The sequence below is a fragment of the Brienomyrus brachyistius genome, chromosome 6 (genome assembly GCF_023856365.1).
Source record: "Brienomyrus brachyistius isolate T26 chromosome 6, BBRACH_0.4, whole genome shotgun sequence".
Taxonomy (NCBI): domain Eukaryota; kingdom Metazoa; phylum Chordata; class Actinopteri; order Osteoglossiformes; family Mormyridae; genus Brienomyrus; species Brienomyrus brachyistius.
In genome coordinates, this window is record NC_064538.1 from 16,907,909 (window position 1) to 16,934,965 (window position 27,057).

Genomic DNA, 27,057 nt, shown 5'->3' on the forward strand with positions numbered 1-27,057 from the left:
TCGCTGTCCAATAGAAATGTGTTGTCTAAATCGAATATCTCAGCTAGCGTAAGAATAATGGGGGGATTAAGTGCAAGAACTGAGTGTGTGAGGCGCGTGCGCTAATTGGTCAGACGCCAGCGCTCTTCCTATATACCGTGTGCTCTTGGTGGCGTGCCATCTCGGTGTGATGTGTGCTGAAGAGGAATCAAGTATTAACATTTTAGCTCTTTTCACCCTGGTAATTAAAACTAAAAGAAAAACCGACAAAAAACCTCTTCTGTCTGCATTTAACAGCCATTTTCAGTGCCATTAATGCTGCAGTTTTTGATGGTGTTCATGGTGATCATTAATATTGCTCTTCTGTTAATTATTATCATTATTATTATTATTATTATCGCCATGGTTACATAGGAGTAGAATTTTTACTGCCAAATTTAGAAACCAATCTTTTTTTTTTTTTTTAGACTGACCGGTTGAGGCATTGTGGATCCATCCATCCAATTTTTACTTTGTTTCAAGGGGAAACAAAGTAAAAATTTGAACAAAAAGGATGATGGTGCAGAAGGAGGAGCATGTGACCTGAGCATATCTTTAACGACAGGGCCTCCCATAATGTTTCTGTGGGGTTGGACACCGTTGCGTTATGCCGATGGAAGTCAGTTCGGCACCTTGAAATGCGAAGTTGGGTTGGTGCGTTGTGGATAAAAGCAGCAGAAGGATGCTATATTTGTTTCCCGGTTACAGTCCTAGGGCAATACTCGGCTGGTCCCCTCCCCCGCACCTCGGAGGTGGTACGTCCCGCCAGCACGCTCCACCATCTGCGAGGACCTGTTTGCTTGTTTGTTTTCTTGAGTAAATTGCAAAACACTTCTTTCCTGATGCCGCGTTGCGCCATATGTCAGATCCCCACATGTCAAAGTGAGACATGTATATTAATGAAGTTAATCAAAGCCGTGCGCAGAGCCAGATCCCCGTGACACCTACCAGTACTGCCTCTCGCGGCACTCGCCCCTTCCTCTCCCTCCCTGCCTCTCCCTCGCTTTTTTCCTTGGTGCGCCTCTTTCGTCCATGGCACACTGCCATGCCAAGCTCAGTCTGACCTTTCGGGGGCGGCGTGGTCTATTTTCGGGGGAGCTATCATCTTACCGCAGGCTGTCGCTGAAGTTTTCTGTTCTGCGGGCTTGACTTTTCACCAGAGTGTCGTCAGCGCGATATTCTGTAAACAAATGAGTGATGGGCAATTTTTTTAGAAGCTAGTTACCGGGAAATGGGCGTAACCGGAGAATGGTCAGGCCGGAGCAGGATGCTGTGCAATCTATGTGCAGTTTATGTACAGATCAATTTATGTACAGATCTGCGCAATTTATGTACAGATCTGCTCTGCCAGGCTGCACCAGCAAGATCCATGCATTAAGGGTGTTGCATTTAACTACTATGTCCACAGCTTATATTCTCCTGCAATCCTTTGCAGGCGATTTCTGTCACTCGCTCCCACTCTTGGAGCTCTATTGAAGACCCTGGATGTGCCTGCCCACTGCGGATGAATCCGTCCATGGAATCCATAATAGCCTCTGTCGCTCTGTAATTTTAAGCGCTTTTTGTGAGATTAGGGAAAAGTCCCTCCGCTTTGCACGTGATTTATGTCCAGCTGGCACTTTTACTGCGCACACACGCCCAGACGCATGCGTGGGGGACGGGAATGGAAAGAATAACCTGCCATTGGTCGTCAGCCCAGGCGCTTCCAGCAACGGCATTCCATATTCTCAGAGTGTTGCTGGCCGCGTTGCTGAGCACATGCTTTGCAGATTAGCGTGTTTGTATAGTGAATCGAACATGTGCTGCATTAAAGATGAAAGTGGCTTGTTTCAGCTGGAACGGGAGACACCGACCTGCTGGGCTCCCGCACCCATTACCATAGGTTACAGCAAATGTTAATCAGCACCAGTGCAGCTAAATAATGCATCCCATGCAGATGGTGGCCTGCAGCACCGGCGCACTGGCGAGGTATTCGTGATGTGGCGGGTATGTCTAGGGCAGAGTTGATGCGAGGGGAGGGTGATCTCTCACTTAAAATATACCCCGTCTGTTGTGGGGGTGGGGGGTGGGGTTGCAGGGTGTGAGGTGAATAGGAATCGTCGCATTTAACCTGACGTATCTCCGCCATTTTAATGACGCTTTATGATGCCTTTTGTGAACGAAGAACCCAATTATCATGGAAATCTCTCATTATTGACCACATATGACATAGCTAAATCCAGAGTTGAATGCTTATTCATTCATCCATCTATCAATCTATGATGTGTATTATATAGGAAGATGGATGAATGAATGAAGATGGTCAAATATACAAACAAAAAAGACGACGAAAACCTAATTTACCCCAGTATTTCAGCATTATAAATCAGCAGTTTTTCCCAATGTGTTATCTGGACCTTGTTTCCCAATGCTGATCAGGAGGATTAAGATCGTATGCAGGGCTCTGCATGTTAATGCTGAATGCAGTAGCATCACATGTATATAGGTCAGAAGGCAGGGAAGTTTCGCACTTCTCAAAGTGTGGTCTCCTCATTACTCTCCATTACATCTGACCTTTCCATCTGCAACAATATGAACACATTAGTGTCGTTTTGTACAGATACATGTTATTGTTAGTGTAGGTGCCAGCTGCTCAAAATCTCAATACAAATAGCATTTCTCAGCTCAGATGATCACCAGCATTGGGGCCCACTGGGACATCAGTTATGACATCATAAGCTAGCATGTGACCATGTAATGTCAGTTATGACATCATAAGCAAATATGTAACCATTGAGGTGGCTTCAGCCATGCTTGTTCAGTTTATTTTCAGCTAATCCTTGTGCATTTTGCGATAGTGATCATGGCTGTTTTGGTCTGATAGACAAACATCGCCTTCATATGCTTCATATGCTAATAGCTTCATATGCTAGGTTGCTATTAGATTAGTAAACATGATGATAAACATCTAAATGGCCAAATGAGTTGGGTTATGCATATCATTTGTTTAATGACATAATACATCTCTGTCTCGATAAGGCTCGGGTAGCTTTGAAAATGCTATTGGACAATTACGTGCTCAGGTGGCAAGTTGCTGTTTTGACGCTAATGGCGTTCCCTTTCATGTATGCATGGCTGTTCATTTGGAACGAACGTTCCCACATGATTCCCAAAGTGTCTGCTAATTGCTTGGCTTTAAAGTTTATCCTAGACTCATTTAATAGTTTTATGACCTTACCTGGTTGTATATAATAATAGTTATCATATCCTATATATGTACTAACAGCTATTCATGGTTATATAAACACATATGTTTGCAGAAATATTCTGAAAAGCATGTGTACGTCATTGTTGTTAAATGGCAAAGATTGTTGAGTACAAATGCTTTTTTTCTGCTCCAGTTTGACTGCCGGTAATATTTCGAATGATTAGCATTTCAAATAAGCCCCTCACATGTGTGGAGTTTGACATGCAGCTCGTAGTCGATGTCTGAGAAAACAAAAGAGCAGGTATTTGGATTATGCTGCTGATTAAGCCAGGAAAGACGCCACCGGGACAGATGGGGTGGTTGCGGCCTGGCTTTGTCAGAGCGTGTCGGAGATTTCCCTCCGTTATGGTGGAGCAGCACGAGATGCTGCTGTCACCAGCTCGCTCTCAGGCACGGCTGCAGCGTTCATCGGCACAGAATGAAAACGCAACACCTTCGATTGCCCAAAATGAGGGGAACGGTGAGGTGCAATTCGGCAGCGTGCAAAGGGGGCGTAGGTGAAGACTTGAGCACTTTCAGGGAAACCTTTACCGCATCTTTCCTTGTCCTGTGTCATCCATGAGGAAACTTTTGTATTTAATGTCCCCAAGTGCTGTCTTTGCCGAGTCGGTGTTGAATGTAATACAAACATCTCCATGCTCGCATGCTCGCGAGCAATAGCAATCTATTGGAATCGCTTAAACAACCTGTTGCTGTTCATTCAGGTGCCTGTCGCATGGATTTTTCTTCTTCCTCTGCGAGGCTGTTCATTTTTCTCAAGCGATCCAAAACTGCTGTCTGTTTCTATAAAGTGAGCCAGTTGACGTTGGTGTTCCTTCTTGCTTGTCCCCCCCAGGCACCCCCCATGTGGTTTAGCCTGCTCTGTACAACTTCTGTGGGTGGGAGAGCCTCAGGATCTAGGCAGGCTCTAACACAATCCCCAGCGGGCGGGTGTGCGGGCGGTGCACGGCTCTCCGGGTTCCAGGTTGCTCCGGGGATTCTGGGGATAACTCACGTGCAGGTTCTCGGGTGTAGCCAAGAGAGAAATGTTTCAGCAGGAGCCTGATGGGATTCAGCAGTCGGCTTGAGGATCGGCTGAACGGCTGTTGCTGGAGGTGACTCCCTGATAGGCCATAACAAAGCATCAGGTTAACGTCATTCCCACAAAAGGAGAGAAAAGCAGCTCATTTCCCCAGAGATGTGGCCGTTTGTAACAGACTGTGGCCACAAGCGTCACCCTCATGATGCCTCACAGATAGGGCATTTTTAAGATATTCACATCAAAGACAAACTGGAATATTTTAAATTTTAATATGAGATTAGGATGAAACTAGAATCCTAGCACAGAGGATCGAAGTAGCCTGGTGAATAATTCACCGCTTTTGTAATATTCATCGAACAGCTTTAGCTTCTAGCAATATTTCCACGGCGACAGCCGTACATCGGATCGGCGACAGCAGAGCGACCCGGCGAGGTGCTAATTAACAGCATTTTCCGAAGGTCGCGCACCATGTGGGGCCCAGCAAGGGGGCGGTGCAGCCCTGACGCGCCCAGCCAGTAACCTGATGTCGGCCGTCTCCGGAGGGGCGGTCCAGGCCCCCACCTGCCCCGCCCCCACCCTGTAAGCTGTCAGATTGAAACCCTTTGCCCAAACCTCCCCCTTTCCTGTTACATGCCGTTTACCTCAGCCTGACACATGTCGTTTGCACATCTGCATCCTGCGGCTGTCCCTTCACGTTCACTAGTGCTGGTATGCGGGGTTATCAGAGTGGCGGTCCCAAGCTTCTCAATGTCGTCTCCACTTTCTACCGACCATCTCAGGGAGAGGCCTCGTTGGCCAGTAGCGTCTCGCATATGACTCACGTGAGCTCCGTCACGGCTACTTGTATCCTTACGAGCCGGACGCCCCAAGCACAGCGGCACACGTCCGTGAAGAGTGGTGAAAATGCCAAGGGAATGCCGCAAGCCCATGAAACGGCAGAAGATGCCGAGGAAGGTTCCAGAAGTCCGAGCCGACAGGCCGGATAAATTGGAGCTACCACGGAAACCGCCGCATCCAGCCCCTCAACCAAGCGTGGACGTTTTGTTATTTAGCACGCGTTAGCGGCCGGCTAGCTAGTAAGTGGGGGTCTGCCTGTGGCCTCAGAGACCTTATTAGAGCCCCTCACGGTGGATGGGGAGTGGAAACCTGAGAATGCGAGCGTGCACCGTTATCAGATGGAGAAAGGCAGGCAGGATCTTTCGACAGGCTTTTAAAAATGTATATGATGTGTGCAATGTCTGGGTGGTGAGCTGCTGTGACTGGCAGCTCGGTCTAGTTTGGCGCTGTGTATTTTTCTCGGGATGTGATGTGTTCTCGCATAGCACCGGAGTCTGTCAAACGAAATGCTACTTTTTCCTGTCACTTTGCTTAATTGTCAACAAATGGCATGCTGTTCATTTTTATCCATCATCAGTCCGCCCATTTCTCGGCTTCCACTTTTTCCCCTGCTGAGGGTTCTGTGTGTGTGTGTATATGTTAAAATCTAATGAAAATGTAATTGTTTTGATGTTTGGTTTGACAGATTCATCAAATTGTCATGTGTATCCGGCAAATGAATCACTCTTGAAGTTCCCTGCGGATTTGTCCTTAAAGTGCTGATGTGACCTTAGGGGGACTCCAGAGTGGGCGTGGCCCATTGACCATAGTGCCGCCCAGAGTTGAGCCTCTGGCTGGTGTGGTAACCTAAAGAAAACTTTCATATATTTTTTTTCACGCTGCATCACATAAATTGCGAGAAATCGCTTTTCACTGTTTTTTCCAGACATTATGTAAAGCGAAGGCATTGCTGCTCCCCCATTTATACCCTGGCTATTACATGTAAAAATCTGTGCGATTTGCTAAATATTTCATCTGGAAGGCAGCAATAACGTTAGGTCAGATACAAGAAGTTAATGTTTAGCATTGCACCCTTTAATTGCTTGTGATGGTTTTTTTTTTAGCACATTGACTTAGCTGTTAAATCCTTTATGAGGCTACATTAAGCGACACAGATGGTCCTCTCCCGTGGCAGGCCGATAATAATAGCTCTTCTGTTTGCTTATTGGTCAGCTTAAAAGGTTTCTGCTGGCTCCTGTCCTCTTTTCGACGCAGAGAACAAAAAACCTCCGACGGCTGAGGCTGATGCCAGATCTACGATTTTGACCTTTGACCTCGGACACATCATTATTGCCTGTTTACGTTGTACGAATTGCCGGCCTCCGAGACCGCCCGCCCCCCACACTCAACTCTTTACGCCTCTCCCCCCACTTCATTATCCCCCCCCCCCAGGCTGGGGACTGGGAAGAGTAGCTGGTCCATTGACACGGCGAGATGTATCACCAACGTGGACGCATTCTTCTGATATTACGTGGCTTTAAAGTGCAAATACGGCCCGGACGGCTCCCATAATGAAAAACTCAAGCTGCGTTATAAAGTAACCACATGCCACTAGCTAAGAGAAACACGACAATATCTACTTTGAATTGCTATTATCCCCGGCGACACTTTTATGGAGCTGGATGTGGTGGCTGGTTTTCAATAAAGGTCAGAATTGCAGAGGCCGGGCTTCAGCACATGTTCCCATCCTTTGTGGTCCTCTGACACTTCGGCGGAATTGATCTGGAGCCGCACGCCATGGCAACCCCTAACTCCCGAGAGAGATTAATATTTTAGCTATTACTTTTTGTTCTGGGACTCTAAATGTATTTGGGATGAAAGGAAAGGTTAAAGAGAGGCTTGGGGATGGCCAGCACTGGAGAGTAGATCATTTTGTGAAGGGAAATCAATTAAAAAAGGTTGACTGTGAACATTTATCCATTTAGCTCGACCGCTATTGAATTTTCATGATGGGCTTTGACTCTGCCGAGAGACTGGAGCTAATGGCGATTGTTCCCTTCTCTTCAGAATGTATTATCTGCTTTATTCAATGGAAAACACTTCATCAAACTAGATAGAAGCCCGAGGCCTATTGATAGGTCTGCTTTGTGTGGGGTTGGTAAGGGGGGGGGGTGGTTGTCACAGATGTCCAGTTTTTGAAAGAAAATTAAACAAGTACCTCATTACGGAATGCTCCAGCGCTCCCCGGAGGTGGTCACAGAGGAGGGCCTTTAATGAGCTGGGAACTTAAATGGTGCCAAAGTTTACCCTGACCCTGCCTTTCTCAGTTAGGCCGCTCAGAAAAGCAGCTCCTTTGAGAGGCACTCATGCGGAGGGAGGGGGCACCACGCTGCTTGCTCCCCCCTCCCCTTTCAGCTCCGAAGAAGGAGGATAATGCAGTTTTTGTGCCACGCATCCAGAGGAATTATGTGCGCTAATTTGATTAGGGCAGATTTGATTAACTGGAAAATGAGGGCTTTGCTCAGACTTTCACACGCTTAATTTATCCCTTGCAAAGCAGTCGCAACATTGTGTCATGAAACTCGGAAGGCATATGGGAGACCCATTCAGCTGCTAGCTGGCCTTTCAGACCCAACAATATCAAGGATTGCCACGGTTCATATTGGGATAATCAGTTTAGAGCTTTTTGCCTGGCTGCAGAATGCAAATTGCATTTGGCGTCACCAGTGAAAAGGTTCAAAGGATAATGAGATTAATGTAGTAGGGAATTGAGCTAAGGGGCAAAAAACCGAAAGAACCTAAAGAATTTCACATTGTTACGTGAAGGAGTTTTAAAGAAACTGGCCCAGAGTGCATTTCTTCAATTAAAATGAAAAATGTTGAGTTTTAATTTTTTTTTCTAGGTGTCCTTGCTATACTGCTGTGGAAAGCCATTTGTTTGCATGTATGTTTGTTATTATTTGGGAGGGTTATTTTGGGGTTTTACCACCATAACATTCTTCTGGCATCTGGGACGAATCTGGTTGCATGTTGCTTGTTTGTAGCCGTATATTATGCCAGATAGATACTTTTAAAAAATTTTTCCTTTCTCCATTTTTGCGTTGTCATTGTACTGGGTCAGTTTTCCGAATTAAACATTTAAAAAATCCACAAACATTATGGGGCCAAACCATAAATAAGTCAGGGTTGGTAAATCGAAATGAGTCACTTTATCTGCAGAGTGCAATCGTGTGACAGTGGCAATAAAGACCTTCTCCTTTCCCGTGCTTCCGTGAAGGTCATACGGCGAGTTCTTGCCGATTGGATCAGAATGAGAGCGCTGCCGCTGGCCGCCAAAGGGCCCAGTGCCTCTGATGTGAAACCTGCCTTTGCTCACGGTGACCTCCTCCCGGTCGGGTGGTGTGGTGAAGCGCCATTTTGAACAAATCGGCCGGCCTTTATTTGGGCCTGGGATTACCTTTTAATAAGGGATCAGCGGCTCTCCAGTGCAACATCGGTGCCAAAGCTGGTTTAGCAGAGGTAGTAATTATCCAGCGCAAACTGGGGCTCTCCTCCTCCAGGAGAGCACGCGGGCCGCTGACTGATCTGCTCGCATCGTCTGTCACGCCGCCAAAGTGGAAGCTTCAAATTGGGACGTTCGAGAAGCCAAGAATTCATTAAAAACAGGGAGAAGACGGGTGGGTGGAGGGGGGGAAGTGTAGAGACCCAGACAGATGAGCTATCTCCAGTTGGACTTCATTCCATCTTCCCCATCTGTTCACCACAGTTTTAATTAAATCTACTGAGATCTTTTTTTTTTATTATTATTTTTTTTTTTTTCGCCTCCCTCCCTCTCCTCCCAAAGTGAAGCACCGGCCGGTGCCAATGTCCACTCATCTCCGCTGCTGCCTGCCAGCCACTAATGAGGACAGCCAGAACGGCACTGCACGCCTGCCAGCCATCATGAGTTGTTAATGAGGAGGATTCTGTTAAGGCCCCGGCCTCACCTCCCCACGCGCTGCCTCCCTCCCTGTCCCGCCCCCCCACACACACATGCGCGGCGCTACTTTACTTAGCAAGACAAGCTAACAGAGGAGTGCTCTTGTGGTAAGCTTCGTGAATTTACACAACGCATCTCAGGTAATCGGCTCAGATGTGTCCGGACACCCGCCGGCTGGATCGGCACTGCAGTTCTGCCACCCAACACCCCCCAATACCGTGACTGCGTTCACGGGCACTCTTCCGAACCACCGTCATCCGTAAATATTATGCCGCTCCCCTTTATTTTGGCCGGGTGTGTAAAACTATTAAGTGCTGTGGCGGCGGATGACAGGTAACCACAGAGCTGTCAGTTTCGCCGCCCATGTCACCGCATACTCTCCCAGCAAGTCATCGACGCAGCCTCACAAATAACTGCCTGAGAGGCAGCCGGCACATCCGGAAGAAGGAGCTACTGACAACCCTGATATCCCCGACTGGGAGTGTGCAAATTAGTTGCATGTTGCGTCAAGGCCACACCTCTCTGAAAGTTAGTGTCGCATTTACACGCTGTGTGCAGGCTTGTTGCCCTTTGATAGCCTGTAATCGCCATCTAAATAAAATGGAACCAGCTCAGTTACCTCTGACTTAAAACCTCAGAGTTTCACACCTTGCCTGTGAGGGCAGCGGGCCATCCCATCTCTCCCAACATCTGCATGGTTGCAGCCTCCGTCGGTACTGCGTGACTCATCGCCACCATCCTGCTTTTGTGGCGATGCACGGCTGCTTTTCCAGCTTGGCAGATAGGCTCGCCACAGGAGTGATGGGCACTCAGACTGTCAGGGAGCAAAGATCGCAGCCTAGCAAACGACGAGGAAAATAACAGTTAACAACTTTCCTCATCGTCAGGATTGGGGCTCCAGGGCCAAGGTTCAGCATCAGATTTTACACATGTTGTTTATGAATGTGGTGTTTGGAGAGCCACTAATTTGAGTAGCTTTCCTGTGCAGAACTGAGTTCCCTTTAGTCCAGATGGTGGGTTTTTCACAGCAGACCTCTTTTCAAATTCCCCGCAACATTTGCAAATGTAAACGTTAGACACAGGAAACTGCCAAACCCATTCCCGGTATGGGAACCCCTGGGTTTTCACTCAACTGTACTGCACAAAAAAATTACAAGCTTCAAGACCAAGCATTTGAGAAGCGTCATTATCAACTCGATGTTGCGGCCTTGAGTTTGTTAATTCCTTGCAGCCTTAGCGGCATTTAAACAGGGGTTGCAGTGTGATATATTATTTTACCCAAGGACTACCCCTTCAGTCAGTTTCTTCGCGGAATTGCAGTCGAATAGACAGTCTTGATGTTTTTGCTGGGGAAAGCTTTCCGCGGAAAACCGCGGCAGTGCTGCCGAGCCGAAAAAAAGCAGATACTGCAAACTGCAGGAAGAGTGTTCTCTGGGAAAATGGAAAACACAGCAAATCAAGGCGCCCCACCACAAATATTTTCAGTGTTACTGCATTTTCATTACTGATCTGCGTTTCTCTGAATAATTTCACAGCACTTCACTGAGGAGCCAGTATAAAATAAAGCGCGATCGTAAATGCCAAGTAGGTCTGCAAGCCTGCCAGTGGCACCAGCCAGTCATAAATGCCAGTCCCAGAGCCATTGTCCCGTTTGGATTGCCTTCTCAGGTCGGTCACCCAGGCTAATAGGCACTCCCACCAGTCCCAAAGCAGGCCCATCACTGGAGGAGGTCTATGTGTACTTTGTAATGCCATGGTACATCAGGACATAGATGTTCTCCGCGATGACCCTCATGTTACTTTAGGTAAAAGCCAACTGGCTGGCCAGGCCAGGACACCATATTAATCACACATCCCCATCAGAGCGAACCCTCCTCGTAATGGAAATATGAATCATTCTCGCGGTGCCGCCAGCATCCCGGGGGAACACGGCCATCCCTCGGTGTACTGATTCTGGGAGGAGGCTGTCGCCCTGGGCTTTGTTAGGGGGGCTGCCTCCCATCTGTCCGGTTTAATCGCGCTCCCTCGCAGAGAGGCCTGGCCTGCACCCGTGCGCGGAAATGGATCGCTGGGCTCAGGCCGCCAGGCCGAAACATCAATTTGCTCCCTCCCACTTGCCGACAGAAAATCGTTGGAAACAATCAAGGCGTACAGCATAAATCAGCATGCCGTGGCACCGAGTCACCCAAAACACTCTTATCTGAGCAAAAAAGCCTCCATTTATATCGGGGAAAAAAAATTATATATATATACTGTACATCACTTTTCCAGGTTGTGATTCACCCATAACAGATGTCTTGAATAATCTTAAAAGAGAAGAATTACAAGACTTGTTAAAATTCTGTAATTCGGTCATGCTGGAGAATTTACCAAAAAATGAGTCCAGTAAAAAATAAAAAAATCAGTGGAGACTGGGGTTCAAATACCAGCGGGAGGGTTTGTCTGGAAACCCCTGTGTTGTTTTTATTCTGGGCTCTGTTCATGTTTAAGCCGCTTCTTTAGAACAGCCGTGGGCGAGGGGATTGCCTTATGAACTCCGAGTCATTACCATGACACAGCGCCAAAGCTCCTAGACATCTAAAGGAGATCAATTCTGAACCTCTTGTCTAGCGACTGGCCCAGTTCAGACCCCCTTTTACGCCCATTGAAATCATTGATTCTTTGGTAGATTGTTCAGGCCTAGTCATTGGAAAAGCCTGCCCGGGAGTGTGAGCGTGTCTGCTTTGTGGCTGTGCAAATTAGTTCCTGCCAGATTGAGGGGCTTTAGCAGCAAGCAGGGCTGAGCCCATGGCAAAGCATGGCGGGCAGGTCACATTTCACAGCGGCTTACCGTGGGAATTAGGTGACGCGGTGCCGCCGGAGCAGCCCCTAATGCCCGCTGACCTTTCCCTGGCTCCGCTTTGACTTTTTTGGCGATCAGCAAGTGCAATAACAAGCTTTGCCGTCTGTGCAGTGGAGGATTACTTGAGGAGAAGCAGCCTCTCTTCCTTGCTTACACTTGCACCGAGCCATCTGTGGAGGAGAGAAGAGAGGGAGGGAGCGAGCAAGCGATGGAGAGAGGGAGGGTGGGTGCAGGAGACAGAGGGAGAAAGGGAAGAGGGGCGGGACCCCGGAGGGGCATTGTGACGCCCGTCTGTCTGTCGGTGAGGAGTCTCTGCCTGTCAGGGCCGCTCTTGTCCGGACTGGGATGCTTTGTGTGTCTGGCATTAACTCTGGGCTTTTAAGATGCTTCTGGGCCAACCTGCTTCTGATCGCTGAAGGTCACTGAAACTTATGGCAGCGTTTTGCTTTTGGGAAAATCTTGGATTTCTCTTTTTTGTGTGATTATTTGCTTGACTCACGTGTGAATGGGCTAGGATTACTTTAGAAGCAGAAGAAGATTATTAAGGGTGAGTTAATTTTTTCGTTTTACCATTTTATGCTGGAGTTGAATCATCGTATTTTTGGGTGGTAAAATATTGCTTGTAGCAAGTTGCATGTTGTCCATGTACAGTAAGTCGTGCTGCTTCCGGTTAAATCTCTGCCTGTTTTAATTGTGGAAATAATGCATAGCTAATATTTTTCCAAATTAAATATTTTCGAAAGAAAATAAATCATTTGAAAAAAATTTATGTGAGGGTTATCGTCTTATATGGAAATACTGAAAAATGATATTTTTGTATGCGCGGAATCCGTGGCTACTGAGAAGTTTTCACAAAAAAATCAGCAAGTGCAGTAATAAGCTTTGGCGCCTGTACAGATTGATAAATGCTGTCATAGATTTACTCTTTGTTGATGTGCAGTAAATTAAGTACAATTTATTTAGGTTTTTGGTTTATGGTGATCTTCTGTTTAATGCAAAAGTAAAGTTTAGCAGAATTAATATAAAATGTATTTTAGGTTATTATATATATATATTTGAATTTTTTTTTACTCGTAGTTTTATTGGCGCTTTCATTGGTTGTTGAGATTTTGAACCGTTATTCATATTATGGTTTTTCCTTGTTAATGTTCAATACATATGTGATTTAAATTTAGCTTTTAAAGAATTGAGTTGAATTTTCCCAGGAAAAATAATGCTGTAATTCAGTGCTGTTCACGTGATTGTATTAGCATGGTGTCATCATTAGCATGGGCTCGCATTTATCAATCCTGGCATTGTTAATCTGTATCTTAACTTCCAGAAGATTCCATTTACAGACTTACTGTGTACACCTTAAATGGGCCAGGTGGAACTGAACGTGATTCCGTTGCTGGTACGTTTTATCCATGCATTTGCAGTATGGTATGCTTCTCATTCCCTGGCTGCGCTGCGTTTCTCTGCGTAGGTCTTGATTTGCATTAAATCACATGTACTGTTACATAAGGGTTCCTCTTCTGCTTCTGCTGTGGTCATGCATTTAATTTTTCATTATTAGTTTTTTTTAGAAGGGCGTGGCTTAGAAGTAAATGATAAATGCGCTAGCCTGTCATTAATTTACAACACGCCACTGCTAATTCTATCTGGGTCAGCAGAAACCGCAAATTTCTGTGATGACTGACAAGAACTCAGTGTTGCGATGGAATGGCAGCGATGCATTGCATTATCTTTCATTTCTAATGCCATTACTCTTACAGGGCCTGCCAGATTTCTGATTTATTTTTTATCTAATGTAATGCGTATGTTATTTTTTCTTTATTTATACACACTGATTCATTTTTCGTGGCCGCTGGGTTGTGCCGCAGTGTGCTTGCACCATACCTGTGAGCCGCTGCACCATTGCCTCGATGACTTGGCGAGGCCCCTGCAATTCGGTACGGCTGGGACATGGCCTCGTGTGGGGTAGGGCCCGCTCTTCCCGCCCCCCCATCTCCGCATAGGCCCAGCACGCTGGCAGGTGGGCGGGCGGACAGGCCGGAGGGCTCGTGTGGCTTTAAGAGATTTACACGACGGTCTGAGTTGAGGAGACAGCAGCTCAGTGCATCATCATGCAGCCGGCATCGCAGGCCTTTCCTCGCTCCGGCGCATTATCATAAAAAGTGATTTAGAGCTGATTGATGCAAATGGTCCTCTGTTCTTTTCTGTCATTAACGGCCTCTTTCAGTGGCCACAGGCAGTGATTAAAGCTGTCATTTCGAGCTACTCATTAAAGACGGGAGGAGAGCGCGGAGACAGCCGGGGGTGGGGACACGCCACTCCTTCTGAGAGCCCCTGCCTCATGACAAACGGCTGCCTGGAAGCCAAGCCTGCGTGACAGAAGCCCAGACCACCCCCCGCCCACAGCAGCCCCCACCAGCTTTCTCTGGCCACAGCCAGAAGAGGACGATCAGGTCTGACGCTGGCGTGGGAGAGGCATAGACGAGATGCAGTGGTTTCCACCTGCGGTGTCCCTGGCTGTTTCCGGAGGCTTAATTGCTGAAGAATCGGCCCCATGATACTATTCTGCATCAGATGCATCCGGCCCAGAGAGGCCTCAGACGCAGGATGGCGGAAGCAAACAGAGCAAGCGCAGCACAGCGACAGGCGTGCTGAAGATTGGTTCTCCCTCCATGGCGCCACCTTGGGAAGCGCATTGGAGAAACATTCTCATTTAGCTATCATGAATCCATCCGGGGATATCGTGCGCTGTCAGCATCTCCACGTAATGCCCCCCACCACCACCAGCCTCTATCACATCCTGATGTGCTCGTGATCGAATGCCGTGACAAAGAGACACCGCTGTCCACTGCCACTGCGACTTCGTCAAGGTTCTCACTTTCCGTAAAGCATTTTGCGAGCTGTTGCCTAGTGCCCATGTCATACTTTCAGGTTTCCAAACAGGGTCTTGCTCAGAGGCCTCTGTATGTGCTTCATATGGTCCTGTGTAGGTGCGCTGGTCATCCGGTACACGCTTAGTAACGGAGTACAGCCCAGGCTAAGATGCTCGGAATCCAGAGCTGATCTTGGCTGGTGTGACACAATCCCGCTGGAGACGTACAGAACCAATGATCTCTTTTAGATTGATTTCTTATTTAATGCATTATAAGTAATTAGTCACCAGATGAAAGAACATTAATTTCTACCCGGAGGCGAGCAAGAACAAATACTTGTAATTTAAAGCATTATTTAGTGGTGAAATCCTTCAGTTATAATTATTCACACAATAATAGAAAAATTTTAGGGCATTTATAAACAATTTCTATGGCCATTAAAATTTGTCATCACATGCATAATGTTAGGGCTGTCGAAGTGTTGCTATGGCACCCCACGATTTCAAAGGGGGCCGTGCTTTGTTAGTGTTTGTTGGGATTTCATAGCGTTCGTTTGCTTTCGGTAGTGCTTGATAGCTTTCTAGCATTTTAAGGCATTGTAAGGGTTTGATGGCATTTGATAGTATTTGTTACGGTTTTCTGGTGCGCTTGTGTTTTAGTGTATTACATGTAGCATATGTTAGGGATCAAGAGCATTTGAGAACAACAGGTTTATTGGCACCTGTTAGAATTTTCTGCGGTTTTGTTAGGATTGGTTACATTTCATAGAGAGTTATAGCATAGGAAAGGGCTTGATATGGCTTTATATTCTGTTAGGTTTGATAATTTGTTAGGATTTGATTTCATTTTGTGTTTGAAGATATTTGTTGGGGCACAATTGGGTTAGCTAGTTTAAGGTTTGACATTCTTTTTGATGCTCTTTTAGGGTTTGATAACATTTTTGTTTGTTAGCATTCATCAGACATTGCCTTTACACAAAGCCTGGTATTTAGCTGCTTGTACAATAGGGAGCATGACGATTCCAGTATAAATGTGGTGCATTCGTATTTGTTTTTGCTCTTTAGGCTCAGTGTGTCTAGGGGGAATGTCGTTTTCTGCGTGACTAGCAGAAGAAATACATTGTGGATATTAAATGCTGAGTGCTTTTAGCATCATTATGAGCTTGATGTATTGCCTACCTTAAAGTCAAACCATCAACTTTATCTGCTGTGATTCTTTTGCTTTGTTTACTTCACAGTTTGTAAGAGGATATTGTTTACCTGGCTGCTAATAAGGCAGCATGTCAATGAGAGCTTATATGTATCTGCTTATTTTTCTCTGTGCAGTTCTTTTGATTTACCAGTGCCAATAATTTCTGGAGATTGCTTTCTTTTAAATTGCGAAGCTGAAGACCCACAGTGGATCTGAAGAAAATGCACTCCTGGTGTTATGGTGATAATCCCCAAGGCCCTTCCTGAACTCTCACCCGAGCCTTTTTATTCCAAGTCCACTCTGATTGCAGCAGACCCCACTATGCTTTTGAACTGCAAATAGCAGAGCTCCTTTGGAGAACCATTTTGTTACAAATTTGCGGCCTGTGTTTATTGCCCATTAAAGCAACCTTTATTTTATTGCAAATGTTGCAGTAATTGCCTTTTACGGAGAGCACTTTGTAACACACATGCACCGTTAAAAGAAAACCACTCCGGTATTGTCTATCAGGACCTAATGGCGCAATTAATTTTACTCCATCTGTTCTGGGGACTTTTAAAGAAAATGGATTTTTTTCCCCCCTAAAATGGCTTTAATGAAGAAGGTGAAGCAGCCTTCTGCTTCCCCCAGGTGCAGCCAAGTCAATTGGCATCATCTTCTGTCTTATGGGTCTCCTCCTGCAGCCTGCCTGACGGGGGCGCTTTGGGCACTGCAGGCCAGCCAGGCACTGCGGGCTCCATCCCATCCTATAATGACCCTACGTTGCCACTTGGAGACGCGCAACCCATACACAGCAGTGGACCAACCCTCCGGGGGCACGGAGGCGGTGGGTCAGTCAGCGTGGGGTGCGCCCCCCTGTGCTCATTAGGGAGATGGAGGGAGCGGCTGTGAAGCCAAGTGGGGGGAGGGGGGGAAACATCAAAGGTGCATGCTGATTGGGCTGTTACTCTTTGATCCTCACCACTGGTTGGGGGAAAAAAAATTCCAAGCTCCCTGGCAATGTTGATGATGATGTTGTGCCGGATGCTGATGCGTAGAGACCGCGGTGGCACGCTCCACAGGCTCCGGTCGGGGCTCCGGTCGAGGGAGCACGGCTCTCTGCGTCCTGCCCATCTGATCTCATTACTCGAGCCTCGCAGAGCATTTCCAACATCAGTTGCCGTGACACCCCACAGCGAGAGTCGCGCTGTGCCGCACAGACCATAATATCCACTTCTCAGTTATTCCGAGCGAACTTTTATGGGTTTATAAGTATTGGAGCCGCTGGCTGTGCTGAGCATCTGGGTCCTGTCGGAGGTTAGCATATGCCATTCTTACGGTCCTCTTTATTCGGCAGCGTCTGGTGCCGGGTCCATTGGTTTCGTTTAGCCGGGGTCAACCTTTAGGGGACCTTTAGGCATTTCTACACATTTCCACGCTCTCTGCTGCTGCCCAGAGCTTGTAAAAACCGGCATTTTTTAGGGCATCATCAGGTAAGACGTGTGCCCTAAGATGTCCCGACACTCCCTAAACCACACCCCGCCGCTGGCACAAGCGGGATGCACACGGCTCCTTTCCGTGTAATCAGCATGCAGCTGGAGATGATTGAGCCTGGAATCATGCAACGGGCCCAGCTGACGTTTTGGGTTTGATTACCAATTACTGGCAAAAGGCAGTGAGGACATGTTCTCGTCTTGTGTTCCTGTTGCGCCAGGCTCTTCCGGGGAACGCCAAACTCTGCTGTACCCCTGGGTTCACCGCCACCAAGGTATGTGTGGTTTCCACTTGACCCCAAATGTTCCAGCTTTGATTCAGGGGAAAATGAATCTTTTGTTTTTCTTTTTCGGTCCTTCTCATTGCATACTTATGAAAACAGTCTTTGAAGATGGGGGGGGGGAGTGGTTGTGCTCGGTGAGCTGAAGTATAGCGCTTTTGAGATTTTTTAACCGATTTTGAGAATCTTTCAGGCATGGCCCTTAACCTAATCAGCCCTCCTGGTTTAGGGCACCAAGGCGGGTAGGGGTTGCTTTTTGCGGGGGCTCTCATTATTTACGTGGCCGAGAGGCGTTCTTCCATTGGGTACGAAAAGTCGGCCGTCAGCAAAATGTGCCGAATAGCAGCTTGCTGCTTCAGAGGCTCCAGAAAGTAAAAGTGGGGGCTTCAGCCTCTACCGTGGCCTCCATCTAAATCTTCTTTGGTGCGTTGGTGGCGGTAATTTTCCCGCCGTTCGCTATTTCGTGCTCCCGTGGAGCCAAACCGTGGCCCGGCGCGCGCAGGCTAATGACGTGGCCCGGCTCTTTGCAGCGGCTGGCCCATGCGGCGCAGTAAATGGATCCTGAGCAGGGGGTGCGGCAGCTTTAAAGCAGCGGGGCTGTTGTTTGAAATACTACCCGTCACAAGTTACCTTTTCAGATCGTTGCTCCCCCCTGCCGCGTCATTTTGGGTCATCCCACTGGGCGGTAGGTGTCACCAGCCTCTCCTCACACCCCCCTCCAGGTTAGCATCCGCTGTGGCAGAGCGGCGGGGCTTGGGTCAGCCGCCATGCTGAGAGGTCAAAGGGCACGCATCAGTCTGGAGGCAAGGGAGGGAAAAACATGACAAAAGCAGCAGACAGATGCTGAAGGATCGACTGGCAGGGAGGGAGGGGAGGTCCCACTTTGGAAGGAGTTTGTGTAATTAATCCATACTAAATAATGGTTCTGCAATCGGTGAAGATGACAGCTCCACGTTTGTCCAAGTGCCTGTCGGCCTTTTTGCTGCTGGGAAAATGAAAATGTGGCAGACACAGTAGCATTATCTGTCCTTTATGAAACATAAGCACTCATCGATTAGCTGGAGCAGTGCGGAGGGTAAGATGACCAGCATTGCTGCATGTCCGGTCAGCAGAGGGTAGGGATGAGCTCTCAGTCTGTTTGTCATTTATGTTTCTCCGTTATGTGATGCTCAGACTAACAGTCTGTGCGTAGCCGGCTCTTTTTCACCTTCAGATCGGCCAGCTTGGCCCCAGCTGATGGTCGTCATATCGCAGGAGTCTGTGTCTCTCTCTCACCTCAGTCTCTTTGCAAGCAGAACACCTCACCTCCCGTTCTTCTGCAAGTGTGACTGATGGATGTCGTGTTCTTCACCAAAGGGACCTGTGTGTGTGTTGCTAGATATGTGCAAAACAAATTGTTGCAGAGCAGCAGTGTCCAGCTTGTTTTGTTGACAGAGGTAAATCTGTTTTGCCCCAAAACCACCCCCGGCTCTGACAGCAAATGCTGTTTAATTAAGATGGATAATTGCAAACCGCATTAATTAGTCTGAGGAACCTGATATCTTTGTGGCTGTAGCAGTTCTGTCTCGTGAATGCAGTTGCTCCTGCTGCACATTATAAGCACGGTGGCGTTGGATTGGTGTGCCTGGCTGGTGTGAGGGGTTTCGGTCTGAGAGGCGTTCCTCCATTGGGTACGGCGTGTGGCGAGCCGGGCAACAGGCAGCGCTTTGTTGGAGGTTACATAAGGTACCATGTTGTGGAGCTTGAGGCTCTGTGACTAATTGATGTAAGAAAGCAACCCAAAAAGGGTGCATTCAGGCCTCCTCCTCCATGCCCTGAAAGAACCCCCTTCACAGCTTTGCATGTCCGCTGCTTCTGAGGGTGGCTCATTCGGCCCCCGTACACCGCAGCCTTTCACCATCACTCCGTTTTCCTGTCACGGTTGCCCGGGAACTGTGAGCGATCTTCAAGAGTGGGGGGACAGTTGAGGACTGGCCCATGGCATACAGGGGGTCTCAGAGCTTTGCAACGTGCTTCGAAGCCCAAAAAGAGTGTACTTGTGTGCACTGCGTCCATATTACGTAATTGCTGGTCGTACCAGTTCCTTAATCGTCATCCGTTTGAACCGTGTTTTTAAAGCCGAGTTTTATGGTTTGCCGCTTTTTGGGGAATTATTTTTAAAATCTCTCTCTGACTGATTCAGCGTTCAGTCACCATCAGGTAAAAGTAGGCTAAATCTGAAATGTGTTTTGTCTCTCACGGGAAAGGGTTGAATTCAAGGTCAAAACAGCCTCTTACCTTCCATATCGCTCACTAAGCTTGTGAACGGTCAACTGTTGGAGGTCTGGCCGAAAGCTTTCTGCTTGTCTTCCCCTTGTCTTCAAGCTCGATTGGGTCGAATTTATTTTCCAACAAAATTAGTTGTGAGAAATTCAGATGTGCATGTCAAAACGCGTAACCTAGCAGAGCCCCGGGTGTTTAATGTGACAGGGTAATGAAGTTGACATCGGGGCACGTCAGCTGTGAACCGTGGCCTATTACGCAAGACGTGTTCAGGCCGCCAGGCCTCCGCTTCCCCTGGCTGTATCTCACTCTCTGCCGCTGACATGTAATGAGGAGTGACATCTCACAGCTTTTATTCTAGATTCAGACCATGCTTATATGTTTTTGTCGAATCTCTGAAGCCATAACCCTTGAAGTGAAGAAGCCAGGCAGCATAACATCTACTACAAGCTATTTGACCGGCTTGGAAAGGCACAATTCCTTCGGAGCGCAGGTATGCTACGTATGATTAGCCACCCAGAAATTCAGTGTGATGTTGCAAAACACAAATAAACGTCATGAATATCTAAATATGACAGCCTAAACTCTAAGACTGTGGTATAATGTGAGATTACCTGCACAGTGCGGTAAAACCCATGGAACAAGACACTCAAGCATTAGTTCAGTTTCCAGATGAAAGCTAGTCTGAAGAACATCTGAACATTATTCTCATAATGGCACTTAATGTGTTGTCTGGTTATTGTGAGGTAGGACACGGGTACGTTTATGAAACAGTACTGTCAGGCGAGTGCTGAAACAGGCTAAAGTGTTAGCTTCGCTTCTTTCTACTTTGCTTTGCTTATTTCTGTTTAGCTTTGCTCATTTACGATTAGCATACACTAGCCTATTTCTGTTTAATTAATTTCTGGTTAGCTTTGCTCATTTCTGCATAGGTTATCTTCTCTTATTTCCATTTGCTTAAGCTATCTTTTTCTCCCTTAGTTTCACCTATTTCTGCTTGCCTTAGTTTCATCTATTTCCTCTTAGCATAGCCTAGCTTATTTATGCTTAGATTCTCTTATTTCGGCTTACTTAGCTTCATTTATTTCCGCTTAGCTTAGCCTGGCTTATTTCCACTTAGTCTCGCCTTTTTCTGTTTGTGTCGTATTTATGCTTTGCATAGCCTGGCTTATTTCTGCTTTGCTTATCCTATTTCTGCGTAACTAGGCTTTGCTTATTTCCAGTTAGTTTAGCTTTGCTTATTTCGATTCCTTTTAGCCTTGAAGCAGTGTTGATACTGAGCCTAGTACAGCCGCGTCAACAGCCAAACAGCACCCATTGTTTCTGTGCCTTCTTGGGTAATGAATGAGTCAATGCAGAATGCCCCCATTACAGGTCTTGATGTATGCCACTAATCAAGGATGTCAGAGAGCCCCATAAATATGTAATGCAAAAATCCAGCCGTTCTGCTCCCGTGCAAAACGTGAACGGTAAACATAGATTAAAAGCTTTTGACTGTGCTGTTCCTTCTAGAGTCGCTGGGTGAACGGTAATGCATCTATGACAGCTACAGTCTTCCTTTGCACAACATGCGGCTCTGTGTCCCACTAAGCCGACGTTTTAGTACAGCTAGGGGTTATTAAATAGAGCCTCACTGTATGTCCTCATCAGTATGTGGAAGCTGTCCTGTTCTATCGATATTCATTAGATTTGCTTGGTCACTGGCAACCTTTCAGTTTAATGGTCACTAGTCAACCATCTGTTGCGGCACCAGTGTGGCGGAGAAGTCAAATCTCAGCTTAACAGTAAACAAGCATCAACCAATAGTATCTTTCAGTGATCGGTTACTTTATTCACTTGGCATGTAAAGGGAGTCAAACCCAAGATTCCTCTGAGTCTTGCAATAATTGCGGGTTATATACTTTTTAGTGACACGTGACACATCCATACATTTCATTGGTCAAAAACGATTTCACCTACATGGCAGGAATTTGTTCCCTTTGGCGACTAAATTGCTTACTTCAGCTAATATCATATTAGCTCCCCAGCTATTTTGGTACTTCCTAAAGTCAACATGCGCTTCAGATCACCTATTGACCTTTTTAATTTATCTAAACATGCTTTGCAATGCTTCCCAATTTCTCCAATTATCTGGATCTTTTGCTCAACTTCTGTCTCTGGACCCAGGAGTATCTAAAGATTGATCTTGTCCTACTGTTGACCTTACTTTCTTCTCATTTCTGCACTCTGTTTAGCAGACTTGGACAGGCTGTCTAGCAGTCTCAGCGGTTTTTATCATTCCTGCATTATCATCTGTTCAATTCAGTTTATTTTTCTATAGCTCCTATCACAACAGTGTCTCCCAAAGGCGCTTTCCATCAATGTGCTGTAATTCATTTCTACATCATTGTTGCATGAACACCTTCTTATCTATTTGTTTTTATCAGCTAAATCTCTTAATATTTGGCAAATCAATCAAATCAATCAGCTTTACAACATGTCAAATCAGTCATTTTCACAATATTCATATATTAGTTTATTATCTCATGAATAACAAGGTTCTATCACTTTTTTGCCTTCAAACCAAACAAATCTCTGTGGCATGACCCTTGAGTATGACATTACTGAGCACCCACTCCTTCACCCTCGATGTAATGATGATCTGGCTCCTACTGGGAAGTGCGACCCTGCATCGGCGTGGTGGATGTTGGTATGCGGCTCAGCGCACCAACTGGTTTGAATCCTGTGCTCAATAAAGTAGTTGAAGCTGCACTCAGACCCCCCAAGTTCACCTATATTTGTTTGCATGTCACAATGAATAAGAGAGCATGATGAGATATGTGAAAACTGTCACATTACAATGTGCCTGTTTCCATACCTGTACAAATGGCAAGTAATAGCAGATGAGGTGGAAAGTTCAGATCCAGAAAGTACAAATCCAGGCCAGCGTTTTGTTTCAACCAACCAGCAAAGTACTCTGTGAGTGTGACTCTTTATACTCTGGTTGGTTGAAGGAGGATCATTTAATTTCTCTTAACTTGTCCTTCTTTCAGTTCACATGCATTTTCTAGGTGCCTTTTAATCAGTTTTCAAATCAGAGTGTTTCACAAATTAAACGCTGCAATCCCTCAGTCAGTAGGCCATGGAATGGGACAGTGAAAGGCAGGAGCACTGCTTTACCCTCCAGGACGGGGATAATGGCAGCATGTGAGGCCGATTGCCCAGCTTATGGCAACACCTGGCACATGCGGGCTTCATCGCTGATGGGACGACGCATTTCAGACAGATACTGGGTTTGAGAGAAAGGCCAGCGAAACATGTATTTACCATCTACCCACAGGCAAGATCCACTTACGCCCAAGTAATCCATCAAATATGCTGGGTTTCTACAGAAGGATGAAAATCTCGCTTTATGTGTGTCTGAAACAGATGGATTGCCAGAGTGTGCTTTGAAATGGGGGATCAAGGGACTGTGTAGGAAATGTATAGTAATATGAGACTCTATGGCCATGTATGTATGTATATTCTACAGTTGGACTGATCATCTGCTTTTATCAGTAGCTTATGCTTTTATTAATTTCCTTATTATCTTATTGGAGGCTTGACTTTGTTTTGTCTTCCTGGGCCAATTACACCCACAGTTTTGCATAAGGTAATAAATGCAAAGACAATAACACTACAACCATTCTAGCAACATCCGTGTGGAGCTGCGTTACATCCAGGACTGTTAAGTCTTGCGTTCTGTCCCCCCGCTCTCCCCCCGCCTTTGATGTGCTGCACAGTTCCCCCGAGATTTGCGCCTTTAATCTTGAAGATACGCTAGACGGCATGCATTTTTAGAATATCCCTGCTACAGTTAATTAACAGTTATTAGTGTTAGTGCGCAGTGCCATGCGAGATGTCACAAATCATCCCGTCTCTAGGTGCAGTTACAGCAATTAAGACGCTCTATCACGCCGCCGCTGTACTGCTCTTCCAGGTTCCTCTAGAGCTGAAAGCACTAATCAAATCATTCCTGCTCTGCGATTCACTATCGCTTATTCAATCCTTAATGGCTTTTAGTTTCTCAGTTTGCCACCCCCCCCAGTTCCTTTTCCGTTACCACAGGAACCTCTTCAGCGAGTCCATTTCACTGGGGCTCCCAGTCGTCATTCGGTGGTAATGAATTTATGGGATGGCAGCTCCTTCTGGGGACTTGGTCTCGTTCAGCGTGCCTGCATGCCTCCTGCCCTCCCACAGATCAGAGCTCACCGCATGCCGTGCCCCAGCTTCCCAGGAGATGGTCCTCATTGGCCACAGATAAGCAGGCCTTGACTTTGATTCCGGCGTCAGGTGTGACTCGGCGCCTGATCAATTTGTCACACCGCTAAATGGAAACTAATTGCTTCCAGGGAAGGAGGTGGGCCGGCATGCTCAATAACACCCCCGATCCAAGAGGCAGCAAGCTTCTGTTTAATCATGAGAGATTTGTTAGATTTGTGGTTGCTTCCCCTGCACCCTTGAATGATGGGGCCCTTGATGCTCTTTATCCTGTGGTGTATCTGTCTGGTCATGTCGGCCTGGTTGTGCCTGCTCATTCCCACAGATCCGCCATGGGGCCCCGTCGAACAGGCAGTGGCTCAGACACCTCTTTTTGTGGCAGGCTCCGCTCGCTGGCCATGGAGCGCCTGCTCCTAGGCCTCCGGCCTCATTTAGGGCCTTTTCTGTTCCCGCTCACGGGAATGCCCTTCCCCATCCCCTCCCAGCTCAGAGGGTGCCCTTTCAGCAGCTTACACAGCTCCCGTGCCCACCTGGCATCCCTCATGTCTGACATGGTGGGGGGTAACCTTTACGCGCTGGAGGGTGCTTCTCATCTCACTGTTCAGGTGGTCTTACCGCACATCGTCCATCCTATACCGCACGAGGGCACTGCTGGGAGCAGGGGGAAGGGTATGCTACTGAGGGTGACACAAGGTGAGGCATCGATCAGGGGGGTGCAGGGTTTTTAAGGACGTGGCCCTGGCATGTTGTCCTGGCTCCCGTCCTCTGTTACCATGTGCTCTGTCCGCTCGTCGTGCGTCACACGCTTTGCCGTGGGGCCTTGCATGACCTCAGTGGCCTCCTTCTTTCTCATTAGTGAAATTTTTTAATATAAATAACAACCAAAAAAAGAGAATTAACCGCGAAAAAAGGGGAATTTGTGCCCTCCAGCACCTGCCACCATTTTAATGCGAGCGCAGTGCGTGTTAAAATCGTACACGCTGGGGTCACTAATGCGTGCCTGGGCTCATCCTGGGGGGGACGCCGACCTGCTTTTTCATCAGATGGGAAGACTTACTTGAACATGAAGAGCCCAGAGGGGGCTTATCTGTCATTCTGAAGTCCTGATAGATTGGGTGGGGTGTCGAGCTGGTGATAGGGATCAGCCCTGAGACCCAGTGATAACTGCCTGGTGGGGGGGGCACATAATCACTTCAGGTGATGGGGGACTCCATCCTGAATCTGTACGGGGGACAGGCTGTACCTGGTGGGCCGATGGCGTCCAAGCGGGGGCACGAACCGGTCACTCAGATGGACCGTGCGTGTAAGGGGGGTGTGTGGCTGCTTTGGTTCAGAGGGTGGGGCTGTTAGGGCTTAGTATATTGGCAATGTAACTAAAAGCAAGAATCAGGAGAGAATTTACCAGAAGCTTAACAAAAGCTAAACGGAGTAATATACCAATAACAGTTATGGTAAAACCTGACTATTAAGGTTTGTTTTTTCATTTAAGTGTATTTTTATTACTCAGCTGTTCTATATAAAAAGTATTTTTATAGTCCTGTCCTCACTGCAGGCGTGAACGTGTGACTTCACGATGATTTAATCCACACCTCAGGGAGGTGAGCGCTGCTCTTATTTTTATAAACCAGAGGGCCTCTTCTGCCAAAACATCGTCCTGCATGTTACCGACACCCCCAGGCTACATTGCGTGCTGCCCACCGGCTCGGCACTAACAGGGAGTGCCGCGGGATTTATGTCATTCCGGCCAGCACCACCTCACTGGTGTGAGCCGGCTTCACGCCATTGGCGTGACCTTTCCCCTGCGGCCATCCCAGAGTGACCCAGCTGATGCGTGTTCTGCTCTCTATGGCTTCCCATGTTGTCCCAGAGGTCTTGTGGCGTGCGATCGGGCCGTGTGATTGGCTGCTGATGCAGGCCTCAGTCACCCTGATAAGGGTGGCCTTTATCATTCCTGTGGGGCTAATAACTACCGAGAGAGAAGATACATTTAGTTTTGGTGTTTAGAAGATGACGGGTAAAAATATGACCCTTTCAGGAGCACATAATCGCGTCTTTTCGGGGGCAGATAAGCTATTGTCCGGCACATGACGGCATGGACTGTTTGATAAATACCGCCAGTCGGCTTGAAACACTCATTTATGAAGTCGCTTTATGCCTCTCGATGATGAATGAACAGATTCTAATCTCATTAGATGATGCTTTTTTATTGCCCATCATGTAACTTTGCGGAACACACGTAATATCGGGAATAGCATCTTGTCGGTAACGATTTCTTACCCACCTCCCTGAGGTCCGCAGTAATGGAATTTATTAAAGAGCTGCCTGCCAGTTCTGCCCCCCACTACCAGCCTCTGCCGTGACGGTAGATCTCACCTGAGGTGGTGTCCTCCCGCAGAGTGCGTGAGCATCTTGGATCCTGGCCGGGGGGGGTTAACATTCCGGTATCACAGCCAACCCAAACAGGTTTCACAGTCTGCCACTTTAGGGCCGCCGTGGGAGGCAACACCTTTATACATATTTAACGAGGCTCTCACGGCTGACTTCGCTGCAGAATGAGTTCACGTTTCACCAGGAGCAACCGCGTCCCTGTCACCGCTGACAACATTTGGGGCAGGCGGGGGGGGGGGGGGGGTAGGTTACAGCTGTTTCCAATCCTCAGCTGCGGATACGTATAAATCACAGCTCTGTAATCAGAGGGTGGTTCGGAGGGCCTCACTGAAGGGCCGACTTGCCGCTGAAGACGTGTAACTGCTGGGTCCGTAATTGCAGGCTGAGGACATCCCTGTCCTGTAAAGGATGCTTCTCTCTCCGCGTATTTGGTG

At 47.3% G+C, this 27,057-nt stretch overlaps 1 protein-coding gene across 14 annotated transcripts in view; it reads left to right on the forward strand.

The window, feature by feature from the left end:
- auts2a (activator of transcription and developmental regulator AUTS2 a) overlaps positions 1–27,057 on the forward strand; it is a 242,992-nt gene that overhangs the window by 178,498 nt on the left and 37,437 nt on the right. The window lies entirely within an intron of this gene.